The sequence below is a fragment of the Aedes albopictus genome, chromosome 2, assembly GCF_035046485.1.
Source record: "Aedes albopictus strain Foshan chromosome 2, AalbF5, whole genome shotgun sequence".
Lineage (NCBI taxonomy): Eukaryota > Metazoa > Arthropoda > Insecta > Diptera > Culicidae > Aedes > Aedes albopictus.
Window position 1 is genome coordinate 305,350,265 of NC_085137.1, and position 15,355 is coordinate 305,365,619.

General features: G+C 37.3%; 2 protein-coding genes across 2 annotated transcripts in view; one reads left to right on the forward strand and one right to left on the reverse strand.

The window, feature by feature from the left end:
• Positions 1–15,355, forward strand: part of LOC109424267 (sodium channel protein Nach-like) — a 33,200-nt gene that overhangs the window by 15,278 nt on the left and 2,567 nt on the right. The window lies entirely within an intron of this gene.
• The window catches only part of LOC109424263 (ninjurin-A-like), a 233,772-nt gene that overhangs the window by 1,037 nt on the left and 217,380 nt on the right, over positions 1–15,355 (reverse strand). The gene's annotated exons all lie outside the window — the stretch shown is intronic.

Consider the following 15,355-nt stretch of genomic DNA (forward strand, 5'->3'; position numbering starts at 1 on the left):
TGGGGTAACTTTGATAATTCCCTTAAAACAAATAAAATCTCAGAAACTTATCACGGATTGAAATCTTAGGAGTAAACATATGATTAGAGAAGGCTTGTGGAATATATCAGAAAGATTTTTTATATCAAAACATTGATTTTTTACTTAATTCTACATATAAAAATGAGTTTGTGCAGTATTGAGTGCAAAACACAATCAATTTAGGTATCAAAAATCATTATCTTTGTAATAATAAATGCTTGACGGTACATCAACATATGATTACATGCTATTCATGATTAGTTCTCTTTTTTTGGGTAGTTTTTCAATGTTTTATTTACAAATTTTGAACAACACATATTTATCTACATGAAATTACAAGGGCATTGCATACGCCTAAAAGTTTATCAATATGGAGATTTACACCCCAATTTACAAAATTGCTTCCATTTCGTAAAAACACACTTCGTTAAGAGATTTAAGGCCAGATTTGGAATCTACTATGATGAATCTATCGAGAATAAGAGTCCATTCATTGAAAAAATAGTTGTAACGAAGTCGTATAGCAGATTGTTTGAAGGGGTTGATAAATGACAAAAATATCAATAATTTTTATTTTTTGTCCAAAAAGTTGTATATAAACTAGATTTTAACGAAAATACGTCCAAGATGAACTTTCATATGTAAAGAATAGATTTACGTTTGCCTTTTTCTCAACTGGTTGAAGGAATCATAGTTATAAGATAAATTATACAATGCCTGCCGCACTATCAAAGTTACCCGCATTATCAAAGATACCCCGTTTTACGGTACCTATGATTACATCATATTCCTAGTTGATTAAAACAACTTTTTGCTAAAATAATTGACATTTTTCTCCAAACTCTTTTAAATGCCTAACAGTATGCAATGCACGTACATCCATCCGTAATTGCCAGTGTTCATTTCGCCCCGGAGCGACTACAACATCAAAATTGCTATTTTTAGTAAAGTCTGATCAAAAATAAAATGCTTCATCCATTGCCAAATTTGAGTAAACATAGGGGAACTTACGTATTTTCGGCAGTTTTGTTCTCTTCGTTATGGGAGTTTTTTTGGCACCTGTTGATCTCAAAGTTGGTCTCAAATCCTTCTCAACTAAGCTGAGTTATATGCTCAAATTTCAGGCAATTTGGCCCACAAAAACCCCTCATGACGAAGAGAACAAACCTGCCGATAATACCCTTCGTTACCCTATATGCAGATAAGGCAATGCGTTGCTATTTTGTATGACCAAGACACTCAAACGCTCGCAATACATTGTCTTCCGATGCTTTAAAATTATAAAAAATCCACCAACTTTTAATTTCAAAGATATGTTGGTTATTATGAAGGGATGTAAATGATACCATTAAAAATAGAACAATAGGGGTACTCACTAAACAGATTAAATTGCTGCGTAAGCCATGATTTTCTGCTTATTTGAAATGTTTCATGATTTTGCGAATGAAATAATCAAAGATTGTCTTGGTGATTGCGATGTTTAATCAGTTTAATCAGTTTACGCTGTTAAGTGAATCCCCCTAATGACTTGTTGCTTCACACTGATACATTAAAATTTTAACGTAAAATGCAACGGTTTCGACAGAAACAGGGGTGTCCATTTCGTTCTGGGCGTCCATTATGCCCCGATCTCCCCTATACGGCTCAAACTGATTAAATTTTAGGGGTCGTCCATAAATGACGTAGCATTTAAGGAGGGATGGGGGAGTCTCTGATTATGCTATGAGACATGTATTAGGTATGGGAAAATAGACTACGAGGGGGGAGGGGGTGTCAAAAATCGTCATAAAAATGTTACGTCATTTATGGACAGCCCCTGAGCACTAATCCCAGCGCTAGTGCTGAAAATGCAGTTTGTCGTGCTGTCGTTTTGAACAGTATAAGAGCAATAAGAGAAATAAAGTTTACCAAATGGATATTATTTTTATCAATTTGCTGATGATAAAGTTTTATCTATCAGTGGTAAAAAGAGAGAAATTATTCGTCATTTTATGCAATGTACGTTAGATAATATTGACGTTTGGGCTCATAACAATGGATTTACATTTTCAGTTTCGAAAACCAAATTTATTATATTTTCACGTAAACATTCTACAGTCAGTTTTAATTTGTATCTTAATGGTCATGAAATCGAGCAAGTTGATGATTATAAATATTTGTGAATATGGTTTGATTCAAAATTATTGTGGAATAAACATATTCAATATGTACAAAAAATTTGTGCAAAAAGAATCAATTTTCTTAGATCTATAACAGGGACTTGGTGTGGAGCTCACCCTTCAGATTTAATTGCACTTTATAAAACAACCATTCGTTCTGTTATGGAATATGGATGTTTTGCTTTTGCAGGTCTGCCAAAACTCATTTTTCCAAACTTGATAAAAATCAATTTCGTTGTCTAAGAATTTGTTTAAAACTAATGAATTCTACTCATACTCAATCAGTAGAAGTTTTATCTGGAATTATTCCTCTTAAAATTCATTTCATTGAATTAAATAGCAAATTTATGTTACAATGCTTCAATATTAGTCATCCAGTAGTTAACATTTTAAAATGTTTATTTGAAATAAATCCTACTTGTAGAATTTTAGATTCCTTTAATTATTGTTCTTCAGTAAATATAATATCGAGTTCAATTCCATCACGTCATTTCCATAATTGTGGTATTGATATTCATTCATTTAATCCTATAGTGGATTTGTCTTTTTATCACGAACTAAAACAAATTCCAAATTATGAATATCCTCGTTTTGCACCTATTTGTTTTCAACGTAAATTTGTTGGCCTAGAGCCTAATCAGTTTTACTTTTCTGATGGATCATTAATCCAAAATGTAGCTTGATTTGGTATTTACAATTATTCTTCATCATATTTTTTCAAACTACAATCTCCTTGCTCGATTTTTATTGCTGAATTAATTGCATTATATTATACATGTACTTTAATCAGAAATTTGTCTCCAAATATTTTTATTATATGTTCAGATAGTTTAGGCTGTTTGAATGCTATCAAGTCGATTAATTTTAATTTTAAAACGCATCATATCATTTTGAAGTTGAAAGAAGAACTATATAATTTACATCTTCAGGGTTTTGTTATCAAGTTCTTGTGGGTTCCTGCTCATTCAAATATTTATGGTAATGAGCAAGCTGATGCTTTAGCCAAACTAGGTGTTCGTAATGGTGTTGAATATTGTCGACAAATTGCTTCATCTGAATATTTTACAGAGTTGAGAAATCATTCGTTAGTTAATTGGCAAAATTCATGGGATTCTAGTGATAAGGGGCGTTGGTGTCATTCCATTTGGCCTATAGTCAATCAAAATTTATGGTTTAAAAATATGTTTGTTGGACGAAACTTCATTTGTACATTATCGAGACTTATGTCTAATCATTATATATGTAACAGTCATTTATATCGTATTGATATCAAAGATTCTAATTTGTGTGATTTTTGCTCAGCCTATGAGGACATTGATCATATAGTTTTCCGTTGTAGTAGATATTCTGTACCTAGAATTAATTTTATTAACAATATTAGGATAGATAATCATAGGGTTCCAGAATCTGTTCGCGATATTTTAGGAAGTAAAAATCTTCGTTTGATGAAAATACTTTATAGTTTTTTAAATGAAATTTCGTATATAGTATGATACACTTTTTTTAAATTTCTCGTTTCAGAATTTAGCAAGATATCTCAGTGGTAGATGAAAATTGTGGTTCATTCAAGACTTAGGAGGATTTTCGACCCATATGCAAGATTTGGCTCTGTTATGGACGAATGCCGTTTGAGCCATTATTTTAAGTTATATTACGTTTGTAAATGTTTTTCGAAAAGAAAAAGAGGTTTTATGCCTTTTTGAGAACGATTTCATTAAGAGAAAAAGAAATCACTCAAAGGGGCTTTTCCCTCTTTCTAAATTTTGGTTAAAAATAAAAACTAACTAACTAACTAAGAGAAATAAAGTTAATGTGTAGCAACCAATAAATGGATTTTGAGGGGCCCTAACATGTAAGGGTAGATCCTGTCCCGAGAAGTAACCAGACTATCTTTTACGGGCTTCAGGCATTTAGCTATTAGTGTGGGTCATCGGAACCGTTTTCTCAGATCAAAGCTTTTTTGGTTCCGTTCGGGAAATTTGAGCACGAACGGTTGTGTCGTAAGGGCTTATGGAGGGAGGGGGGGTTTGAGAAATCTTACGCGCCATACAAAAATATTTGGGCTTTCATACAAAAAATCTTACAAGGGGGGTGGGGGTGTCGAAAAATCGTAAAAATTGCCTTACGTAATAAATGGACAGACCCTAACCAACGAACCGCATGCATGTGTTTATTTGAGTGGGTCATCGCTTATATGGAAAAATGAAAAATTCAATGGTATCCCATCAGATCAAAGCTTTTTTGATCCCATTTCAGGACCCAAATAACTGTGCAAAGTTTGGGCACGATCGGTTATGTCTACGTTTTGCGCATCGCGTTTGAAGTTTGTATGGGGTTTTACATGGGAAAACACACTTTTTTGCATTTCTCTTATAACAAGCTCGATTTTTTTCTAAAACCATGTAACCGAAAAAGTGGAAACATAGCCTAGGGTGTCCTGAAAAACTTTGTCGAAGACCGCGAAGTAATCTGATGCTTATGAAAAAAGTTATAGCGTTGGCATTGCTTGCCGAAACAACATGATGTTGTTGCTATTATTATTCCTTTACATGTTAAAACATAAACACATGCATGCGGTTCGTTGGTTATAACTATTTTCACAAGCATCGGATCGCTTTGCCGTCTTCAACAAAGTTTTTCAGAACATCCTAGGCATTAATTCATTAACATCCATTTTACAGTATCGGATAAAAAGTTTCAGACAAACTTTTTCAACTTATGACAAAAATGCAAAAAAAAATGTTTTCCCATACAAAATCTCATACAAATTTCAATCGCAATGCGCAAAGTGTGGACGCAACCGATCGTGCTCAAATTTTGCACAGATACTCAGGACTCGAAACGGAACCAAAAAAGCTTTGATCTGAGAAAACGGTTCCGATGACCCACACTAGTGTTTATGTTTTAACATGTAAACGAATAACAATAGCAACAAAATCATGCTGTTTCGCCAAGCAATGCCGACGCTATAACTCTTTTCATAAGTATCAGATCACTTCGCGGTTTTCGACAAAGTTTTTCAGAACACCCTAGGCTATGTTTTCACTTTATCGGTTACATGGTTTTTGAAAAATTCGTAGTTGTTATGAGAGAAATGCAAAAAAGTGTGTTTTCCCATGTAAAACCCCATACAAACTTCAAAAGCGATGAGCAAAACGTAGACATAACCGATCGTGCCCAAATTTTGCGCGCTTTTTTGGGTCCTGAAATGGGATCAAAAAAGCTTTGATCTGATGGGATACCATTGAATTTTTCATTTTTCCATATAAACGATGACCCACTCCACTCTAATGGCTATGGCTTTTCATGCATTGCCTATGAAGGCGTTCTTGAATGATGATTCTATATATACAATCGCAATCAATGTCCGGAGTATTCGCAGCACGGTTCTCCAGCTCTTCGACAAAGGACCTTTTGCACCACAGAAGTTGGTTCCTAAAACGGAAGTGATAAAAACACCATCTGTCATGGGGCACGCTGTCACAATATGGATCATCATAGGCATCAACAACCATGCGCCTCCATGTGTTCCCCAATCTGCTTAAAAGCACATGATTGATAATAAAATTAGTAGCAAGCTTCACGAGCAAGTAAGAACCAAATCGAAAGCAAGAACACAATGCGAAATCAAAAGAAGTTGTCTGGATTAATCATCCAGGCTTCAATAAAAGCATTTCCTATGTAAATTTATCTTGGAAACGTCCACCAATAGTAATGTACAGGTCCCTTTAAGAATAGTTATTTATGCAACAAGTTGCAAAATGATGGTTTTATCAGCACGAGTTCATACAGTGAAAAAGAGTGCGAATTTAACGTCAAATTGGCCATTTAAGCAACAGTAGGGGATTGTGGGGCAAGATGGCCACCCTAAGCTTAGGCGCCTTGAGAACATATACTTTCGTTAGAATATGGCTGTTTAACACTCATCCCCTTTGTTTCATGTCCTTTCTATCTTCTTGACACAAAAAAGCATTTTATTTTGCATTACGAATGCAAAATAAATTCATTTGAAAAATGTTACTTTCGACATAGAATTTTTGTCATATGGGGCAAGATGGCCACAGAGCTAAATTTTTACAATTAGTGTGCTTCAATCCATAAGAAACGTTCAATAAACCAAGGTCGAATCACCCGCAACACTTTGCCTACAGAGGGTGTGGTAAGGTATGCACACAGCAAAATCTAGCCACCGCATTTTGGATAGAAATTTCTCTATTTTCAACGAATCGTGGCAATCTCTGGCGCAAATGAAAGCTTATTGTGTAAGGATTCGAAAAATATTTACTTCGGGATATATTTTGACATTGTGTTTAAAATAGAGTCAAGGGAACAAGAAGTCCTCGAAAAGTTTTTGCACAAACCTGCTGAAAATCTGACAATGTACATTAAAGCGACCGTCCCCGCAGACCTAAGTTAGCTTTCAAGTATTCGGTTCTATACATCATTACAACCTGGAAAGGTTGCAGATCAACTTAAGAGCAAGAAAAAATCGAATTTTAGCAAGAAATACATAGTTTGGTCAACAATATGAATTTGTGGTTTGAAAAACCGAACTTTTAGAAATACATGTACAGCAATTCATCTTTTTCACTACGGGAAATGTCGGGAAAAATGGCTGGCACCCCTTATTCAAAAGCTTAGATATTGTGTATTGATTTGAATTGATTTTTGTCCCCTGTTTTTGGCGGAGCATGCTTGCGTTTGTATGCAGAAAACTATGTAGAAATTGTACTGCATTTTTCCAAAAAACATTAAATCTCATACACTTCAAAACTAAACCCAATTGAAAAATATTGAGTAACCGTGAATTGGAAACTTCAAAAAATGTCAAGAACGACAGCTTTCATCGAAAAATAAGATTGATTTTGACACAAAGGTGGTAAAAATTTCTTGGCATGCGGTCGAAGGTACTGTGCAAAACTTTACGGAAGGACTCAAGCTCATAACTCGAGATGACGGATATAACAAGTCAAATCAGCAATGTCTTGATGTTGATTTAAAGTAAATTAATGCTTTTTTACGATGAATTGCTTTTGGTTTGGGAACAAGTTGGAATGCATTATTACTGCTTGATTTTCTTTGGCCAGATTTTGCTGTTGGCATACCTTATTTGCCAACATTTTCTTTATGATAATGTTTCTTTGAAAATGTTCTATGATTTGTTCCATTTTTTCAGCAAACTTGTTTTTCTCGAAACGATTTATCTGCATATACATGCCTACTCTTTTCTTGCATTATCCTGTAATTCAACGTCTTGTAACGAACCCTCTTATGGCGGTTTTAACTATGATCTTCCAGCCCTGCGCCAAAATTTTCAATGGAACCAATCACCGTTCAACAAAAAATAACTTCAAAGTGGTTCTGTGTTATCATCTCCATCGCAGTTAATTTTAACTGCTCCAAATAATATGAAAAAATAATTTTCTGTGGTTTTGCAGTATCTCTAAATATCAATAACAGTTTTGAGGCTGCTTTAGATTGGAGGATTTCGAATGGCGACATAGACTTTACCACAGATGGCCATCTTGCCCTGAATGATTACGATACGTTTATCATTTTTTATATGATATAATTAATTTAAAACATTGAAATTTTATTGTCGAGGTTTAACAACAGTCACATATAGACACCATTAAAAATTAAAAATAATTTTTAAAACGATATTATTTCATTACTAATCCTTAAAATCAGATGACCTAACACTATAAGAAATCACTGTTTTTTGAAACTCAATCTTCAAACACTATTTTATAGCAGATTTTGCAAACTAATAATAACTTTTTCGCACATTATAAACATGAATCACATTTTATATTTGTTTATAAGAGAGACGAACCTGCCAAGGGCTGAAAGTCTCTGACAAATCAATCAATCAATCAATCAATGTTTATAATCACAACCCATGCAGATTTTTTTTTATGTTGCGAATGAATGCTTAAAACATAGGGTGGCCATCTTGCCCCATATGGCCATCTTGCCCCACAAACCCCTACCAAAAAGTAGTACTTTTAGGCACGCTTAAGAGAGCAACTTTTGTTCGATCAGGCAGGCTGTGGCTCTGTGACCCATCATTACTGTCCACAAGCTTCGCTGGAAAACCATGTTTGATCATAACCTGCCGCCTTGAAATCAATAAACAGTGCAAGTAACACTCCAGAAATTTATCGAGATTTTGTCTCAGGGTGAACATCTATCGTTGATCGGCCCTCACGAAAACCCGCCTGATATTCACCGACGTAGGATCGGCCCAGCCTGTTAGAATAAAATGAAATAAAATTTTGCACGCAGAATTGAAAAGTGTCTACTCTGTAATCGCGCCCTCCTGTAGATGCCCTTTCTTGTATAGAGGGCAAATGAGGTCATCCTACCAGTTAGCAGTTTTTCCTTTACTCATATCTTCAATATTCATAATACGGTGTGAGTGGAGTTTCAGCAACGTTACATAGTTTTAATGCGTAGAAAATACATCCCACCGAAAACAGGCTTAAAGGGGAAAAAATTGATGGAACTTATAGATGATAGAAGTGAAAAATATGACTTTTTTCACTTATTCGTTTATTTGTCAGGGTTACGCTCCACATAGACATGACGGAGCCGAAATCAGTTGTACTTTTATTTTTGTTTAGACATGAATGTGATTTTATGTTTGGAATGAATATTATCATACAAAAACATCAGGTACATAGTTTATCTGTTTTTCATGTTCTTTCCACACAGTGGTGGCCGAAACGTATCAACTTATGCGACGTTACACGTGCACTTCAAGGACCTGTACTGCGTAGGAACGAACGTAGAAGTAGGACGTATGATAAATAAAAAAATAGTCTTGCGTGAAACTAATACATCAATTTGCATCAGTGTATCTGTTCAATAAATTTGCATGTATACCGGAATCCTGCTCCAACGCTAGCGACGAGTGGAAAGCATGCCATCGAAATCCCTGTTTTGGGCTGCTGTGTTGGTTGGGGTGGAGAAGATAATAAACTGGAATGACGGGTGATGAACAAAAGGAGGAAAAGAGACGGATGATGGATTGGGTTGTAGTTTTGAAGAAGTAAAAAAAATCAGTTTTGAGAACGTTGTGCTGAAGAACGGATGTGTGCGTGGTAGAGACAGTGAATAAATTGATTCGTGAAAAAAAGATAAAGCCATGTCTCGCGTTTCATTTAAATGATCGAATTTCATTATAATTTCCGACAATGGCGTATGTTGGTAGGGAACTGAAATTAAGTGAATTAATAGTGGAATCGAGAGTGGAATAGTGAGTAAATCAACAATTGAGTTTTAAATTAGGTGGCGATTATAGATTTTCTTGACAACATGGCGGTGTGTGTGGGTGTGCTTAATTTTTGAAGTTTGCGGTGAGTAGTGGCGGTGACAAGCAGAAAAATGCGTCTGTTACCGTTGTGGGATTGAGGTAAGTTTTTCTTTTGGGACTCCGTAAAGGAAGTGTGCATGACATCTTGGTATGGTATTTTGGAAATTGATGTGCGGTTGTGTTGGTGGATTTTTTCCATTAGGAAAAGATTTTTCAGTGAAATGTCCTGACGGCGTGGACCTTTTATCAGGCAAGTCGGGTCGTTAAAGTGTGCGTATGCGTCGGCAAACCTTACATCGCTCAGCATGCACAGTCGAGGTGGGTTGTCTAGGCACACTATAGAAATAAGTGACATTTCAACACACGAACACTAACGCGAGTTTTTCCTCACACACAAATGCACGCTAATTTAAAGGCTATTCAGGTTGTATATGCAAATATTACCCAATCAAATTGGGTAAATAATGATAAAACTAACATCCGGGGTAGGAGTGCAAATGTTTTCCTCGCAGTTTCACAACTACATCTACAAAAAGGCACGCATACATTTGAACGTGATTACCACTATTGTGATATTTTTTATTTAGTTTTGCAATATAGCGAATGTTTGCTTCTGATTGGGAATGAGGAATGATCTAGATTACAACAAATGTGTTTCAAACGGGGACACGTAGCTCAATGTGAGTTTCAACAGAGGTATGTGAATATTGTAGATGAATTGTGGTTCTTGCTGATTTGTGTGCTTTCCTCAAATGGTATTAATGCATGAAACAGAAGAAGAAGGTGAACAAGGCTTCAATTGTACAACTTTTGCAAGTGTCATGAGTACGATTAGGAATGGTAACCATGACCTTACCATTCGACCGGTGCGTTTGCTCGCTTTGTTGGTGTCTGGTAGCGGTGTAGTGTGTGTGTAAATAAATTCAGCATAATATTGTAGTGGTACAAAGCGATGACATAAGGTATATCCATCTATTATTGAACTGTATGTGTGGCAATGCGTTTATGTATGATGTTCTGTTGATATGCTGTATTCTGGCATATAGAGGTTGGTAAAAACACAATTTTCACACTTCAGGCAATTTCGGATTTCAACCAAAAGCATAATTTTGAGTATGAGTATAAATTTCCGTATTCTTGATGGAGTGGGTTGTGATTTGATAAGACTCGGCAACCTTTTTCAATTAATTTTCGGCCACGATTACCAGCTGAAGTTTTCGGAGAAATGTAGTTTTTTTCATATTGGATATTCGAAAGGTTTTGAAAGTCTACTGAAATTTATTCTTGATGAAACGCAATAAACCTAGGTTAAAACCTAAGTACAACACATAAAAATAACCGAGGCAAAAGATGGTAAATTGAGAAAATAGGAATTTGATCTGAAGAAGGGTTCTATACATTTGTGAAGGTTCTATACATTTGTCGTCCTTCAGGATATTAGTAATTCTACTTTGGTTAAAATATTTAACAAATCATCTTAACTTTCCGTAACTCACGCGGTTGGCCACCACCGTCAGAACCACGCTAATGCTGAGGACAAAAAGCGAGATTTTTTCAACGTGTTTTACAAAATACAACAGCGCGATCGCTGGAGGGTTAAAACGATTTTCTTATGTAAATATAGTACAGTGGTAATATTAACATGGCCACGACTGTTGTTCGAACGATACTTATAATTTATAATCGGTGTTAGGAATGGCCCGGTTGAATAAAAAACCAACTAAAAACCTGAAATGGAAAAGTTGGTCGTCGCTTCATTGGGCGTAGATCCGGACGGATCAAAAGAAGGTCAAAATCCAATTCTAGATCGGAGTTGGTCAGTGTGTCCAATCTGAGCACTGAGACCCGGTTGGGTCAAGAAATCCAACTTAAGACCTGAAATGGAAAAGTTGGTCGTCGCTTCATTGGGCGTAGATCCGGATGGATCAAATAAAGGTCAAAATCCAATTCTAGATCGGAGTTGGTCAGTGTGTCCAAGCTGAGCACTGAGACCCGGTTGGGTCAAGAAATCCAACTTAAGACCTGAAATGGAAAAGTTGGTCGTCGCTTCGTTGGACGTAGATCCGGATGGATCAAATAAAGGTCAAAATCCAATTCTAGATCGGAGTTGGTCAGTGTGTCCAAGCTGAGCACTGAGACCCGGTTGGGTCAAGAAATCCAACTTAAGACCTGAAATGGAAAAAGTTGGTCGTCGCTTCATTGGACGTAGATCCGGATGGATCAAATAAAGGTCAAAATCCAATTCTAGATCGGAGTTGGTCAGTGTGTCCAAGCTGAGCACTGAGACCCGGTTGGGTCAAGAAATCCAACTTAAGACCTGAAATGGAAAAGTTGGTCGTCGCTTCATTGGGCGTAGATCCGGTTGGATCAAATAAAGGTCAAAATCCAATTCTAGATCGGAGTTGGTCAGTGTGTCCAAGCTGAGCACTGAGACCCGGTTGAGTCAAGAAATCCAACTTAAGACCTGAAATGGAAAAGTTGGTCGTCGCTTCATTGGACGTAGATCCGGATGGATCAAATAAAGGTCAAAATCCAATTCTAGATCGGAGTTGGTCAGTGTGTCCAAGCTGAGCACTGAGACCCGGTTGGGTCAAGAAATCCAACTTAAGACCTGAAATGGAAAAGTTGGTCGTCGCTTCATTGGGCGTAGATCCGGTTGGATCAAATAAAGGTCAAAATCCAATTCCAGATCGGAGTTGGTCAGTGTGTCCAAGCTGAGCACTGAGACCCGGTTGGGTCAAGAAATCCAACTTAAGACCTGAAATGGAAAAGTTGGTCGTCGCTTCATTGGACGTAGATCCGGATGGATCAAATAAAGGTCAAAATCCAATTCTAGATCGGAGTTGGTCAGTGTGTCCAAGCTGAGCACTGAGACCCGGTTGGGTCAAGAAATCCAATCTAAAGACCTGAAATGGAAAAGTTGGTCGTCGCTTCATTGGACGTAGATCCGGATGGATCAAATAAAGGTTAAAACCCAATTTTAGATCGGAGAGCAAGTTCAAAATCAGCAGATGTGTTCAATGAGAGGTAGAATATTTCGTAGGGAGACCTGTATAGTGATTCGATTGAAAATTTCTGATTTTATGCTCGATGGATACTTCTGGAGCCTGGTAAGCTCCACCCAAGAGAGCAAGTTCAAAATCAGCAGATGCGTTCAATGAGAGGTAGAACATTTCGTAGGGAGATCTGTATAGTGATGCGATTGAAAATTTCTGATTTTGTGCTCGATGGATACTTTTGGAGCCTGGTAAGCTCCAACCAAGAGAGCAAGTTCAAAATCAGCATATGTTTTCAATGAGAGGTAGAACATTTAATAGGGAGATCTGTATAGTGATACGGTAGAAAATTTCTGATTTTTGCTCGATGGATACTTCTGGAGCCTGGCAAGCTCCACCCAAGAGAACAAGTTCAAAATCAGCAGATGTGTTCAATGAGAGGTAGAACATTTCGTAGGGAGATCTGTATAGTGATACGGTAGAAAATTTCTGATTTTTGCTCGATGGATACTTCTGGAGCCTGGCAAGCTCCACCCAAGAGAGCAAGTTCAAAATCAGCAGATGTGTTAAATGAGAGGTAGAATATTTCATAGGGAGATCTGTATAGTGATGCGATTGAAAATTTCTGATTTTGTGCTCGATGGATACTTTTGGAGCCTGGTAAGCTCCAACCAAGAGAGCAAGTTCAAAATCAGCAGATGTGTTCAATGAGAGGTAGAATATTTCATAGGGAGATCTGTATAGTGATGCGATAGAAAATTTCTGATTTTGTGCTCGATGGATGCTTCTGGAGCCTGGCAAGCTCCACCCAAGAGAACAAGTTCAAAATCAGCAGATGTGTTCAATGAGAGGTAGAACATTTCGTAGGGAGATCTGTATAGTGATACGGTAGAAAATTTCTGATTTTTGCTCGATGGATACTTCTGGAGCCTGGCAAGCTCCACCCAAGAGAGCAAGTTCAAAATCAGCAGATGTGTTCAATGAGAGGTAGAATATTTCATAGGGAGATCTGTATAGTGATGCGATAGAAAATTTCTGATTTTGTGCTCGATGGATGCTTCTGGAGCCTGGCAAGCTCCACCCAAGAGAACAAGTTCAAAATCAGCAGATGTGTTCAATGAGAGGTAGAACATTTCGTAGGGAGATCTGTATAGTGATACGGTAGAAAATTTCTGATTTTTGCTCGATGGATACTTCTGGAGCCTGGCAAGCTCCTCCCAAGAGAGCAAGTTCAAAATCAGCAGATGTGTTCAATGAGAGGTAGAATATTTCATAGGGAGATCTGTATAGTGATGCGATAGAAAATTTCTGATTTTGTGCTCGATGAATGCTTCTGGAGCCTGGCAAGCTCCACCCAAGAGAACAAGTTCAAAATCAGCAGATGTGTTCAATGAGAGGTAGAACATTTCGTAGGGAGATCTGTATAGTGATACGGTAGAAAATTTCTGATTTTTGCTCGATGGATACTTCTGGAGCCTGGCAAGCTCCACCCAAGAGAGCAAGTTCAAAATCAGCAGATGTGTTCAATGAGAGGTAGAATATTTCATAGGGAGATCTGTATAGTGATGCGATAGAAAATTTCTGATTTTGTGCTCGATGGATGCTTCTGGAGCCTGGCAAGCTCCACCCAAGAGAACAAGTTCAAAATCAGCAGATGTGTTCAATGAGAGGTAGAACATTTCGTAGGGAGATCTGTATAGTGATGCGATAGAAAATTTCTGATTTTGTGCTCGATGGATACTTCTGGAGCCTGGTAAGCTCACCCCAAGAGAGCAAGTTCAAAATCAGCAGATGTGTTCAATGAGAGGTAGAACATTTCGTAGGAAGATCTGTATAATGATGCGATTGAAAATTTCTGATTTTGTGCTCGATGGATACTTCTGGAGCCTGGCAAGCTCCACCCAAGAGAGCAAGTTCAAAATCAGCAGATGTGTTCAATGAGAGGTAGAACATTTCGTAGGGAGATCTGTATAGTGATGCGATAGAAAATTTCTGATTTTGTGCTCGATGGATACTTCTGGAGCCTGGTAAGCTCACCCCAAGAGAGCAAGTTCAAAATCAGCAGATGTGTTCAATGAGAGGTAGAACATTTCGTAGGAAGATCTGTATAATGATGCGATTGAAAATTTCTGATTTTGTGCTCGATGGATACTTCTGGAGACTGGCAAGCTCCACCCAAGAGAGCAAGTTCAAAATCAGCAGATGTGTTCAATGAGAGGTAGAACATTTCGTAGGGAGATCTGTATAGTGATGCGATAGAAAATTTCTGATTTTGTGCTCGATGGATACTTCTGGAGCCTGGTAAGCTCACCCCAAGAGAGCAAGTTCAAAATCAGCAGATGTGTTCAATGAGAGGTAGAACATTTCGTAGGAAGATCTGTATAATGATGCGATTGAAAATTTCTGATTTTGTGCTCGATGGATACTTCTGGAGCCTGGCAAGCTCCACCCAAGAGAGCAAGTTCAAAATCAGCAGATGTGTTCAATGAGAGGTAGAACATTTCGTAGGGAGATCTGTATAGTGATGCGATAGAAAATTTCTGATTTTGTGCTCGATGGATACTTCTGGAGCCTGGCAAGCTCCACCCAAGAGAGCAAGTTCAAAATCAGCAGATGTGTTCAATGAGAGGTAGAACATTTCGTAGGGAGATCTGTATAGTGATGCTATAGAAAATTTCTGATTTTGTGCTAGATGGATACTTCTGGAGCCTGGTAAGCTCCACCCAAGAGAGCAAGTTTTAAATCAGCAGATGTGTTCAATGAGAGGTAGAACATTTCGTAGGGAGATCTGTATAGTGATGTGATCGGAGATTTCTGATTTTGTACTCGATGGATACTTCTGGAGCCTGGTAAGCTCCACC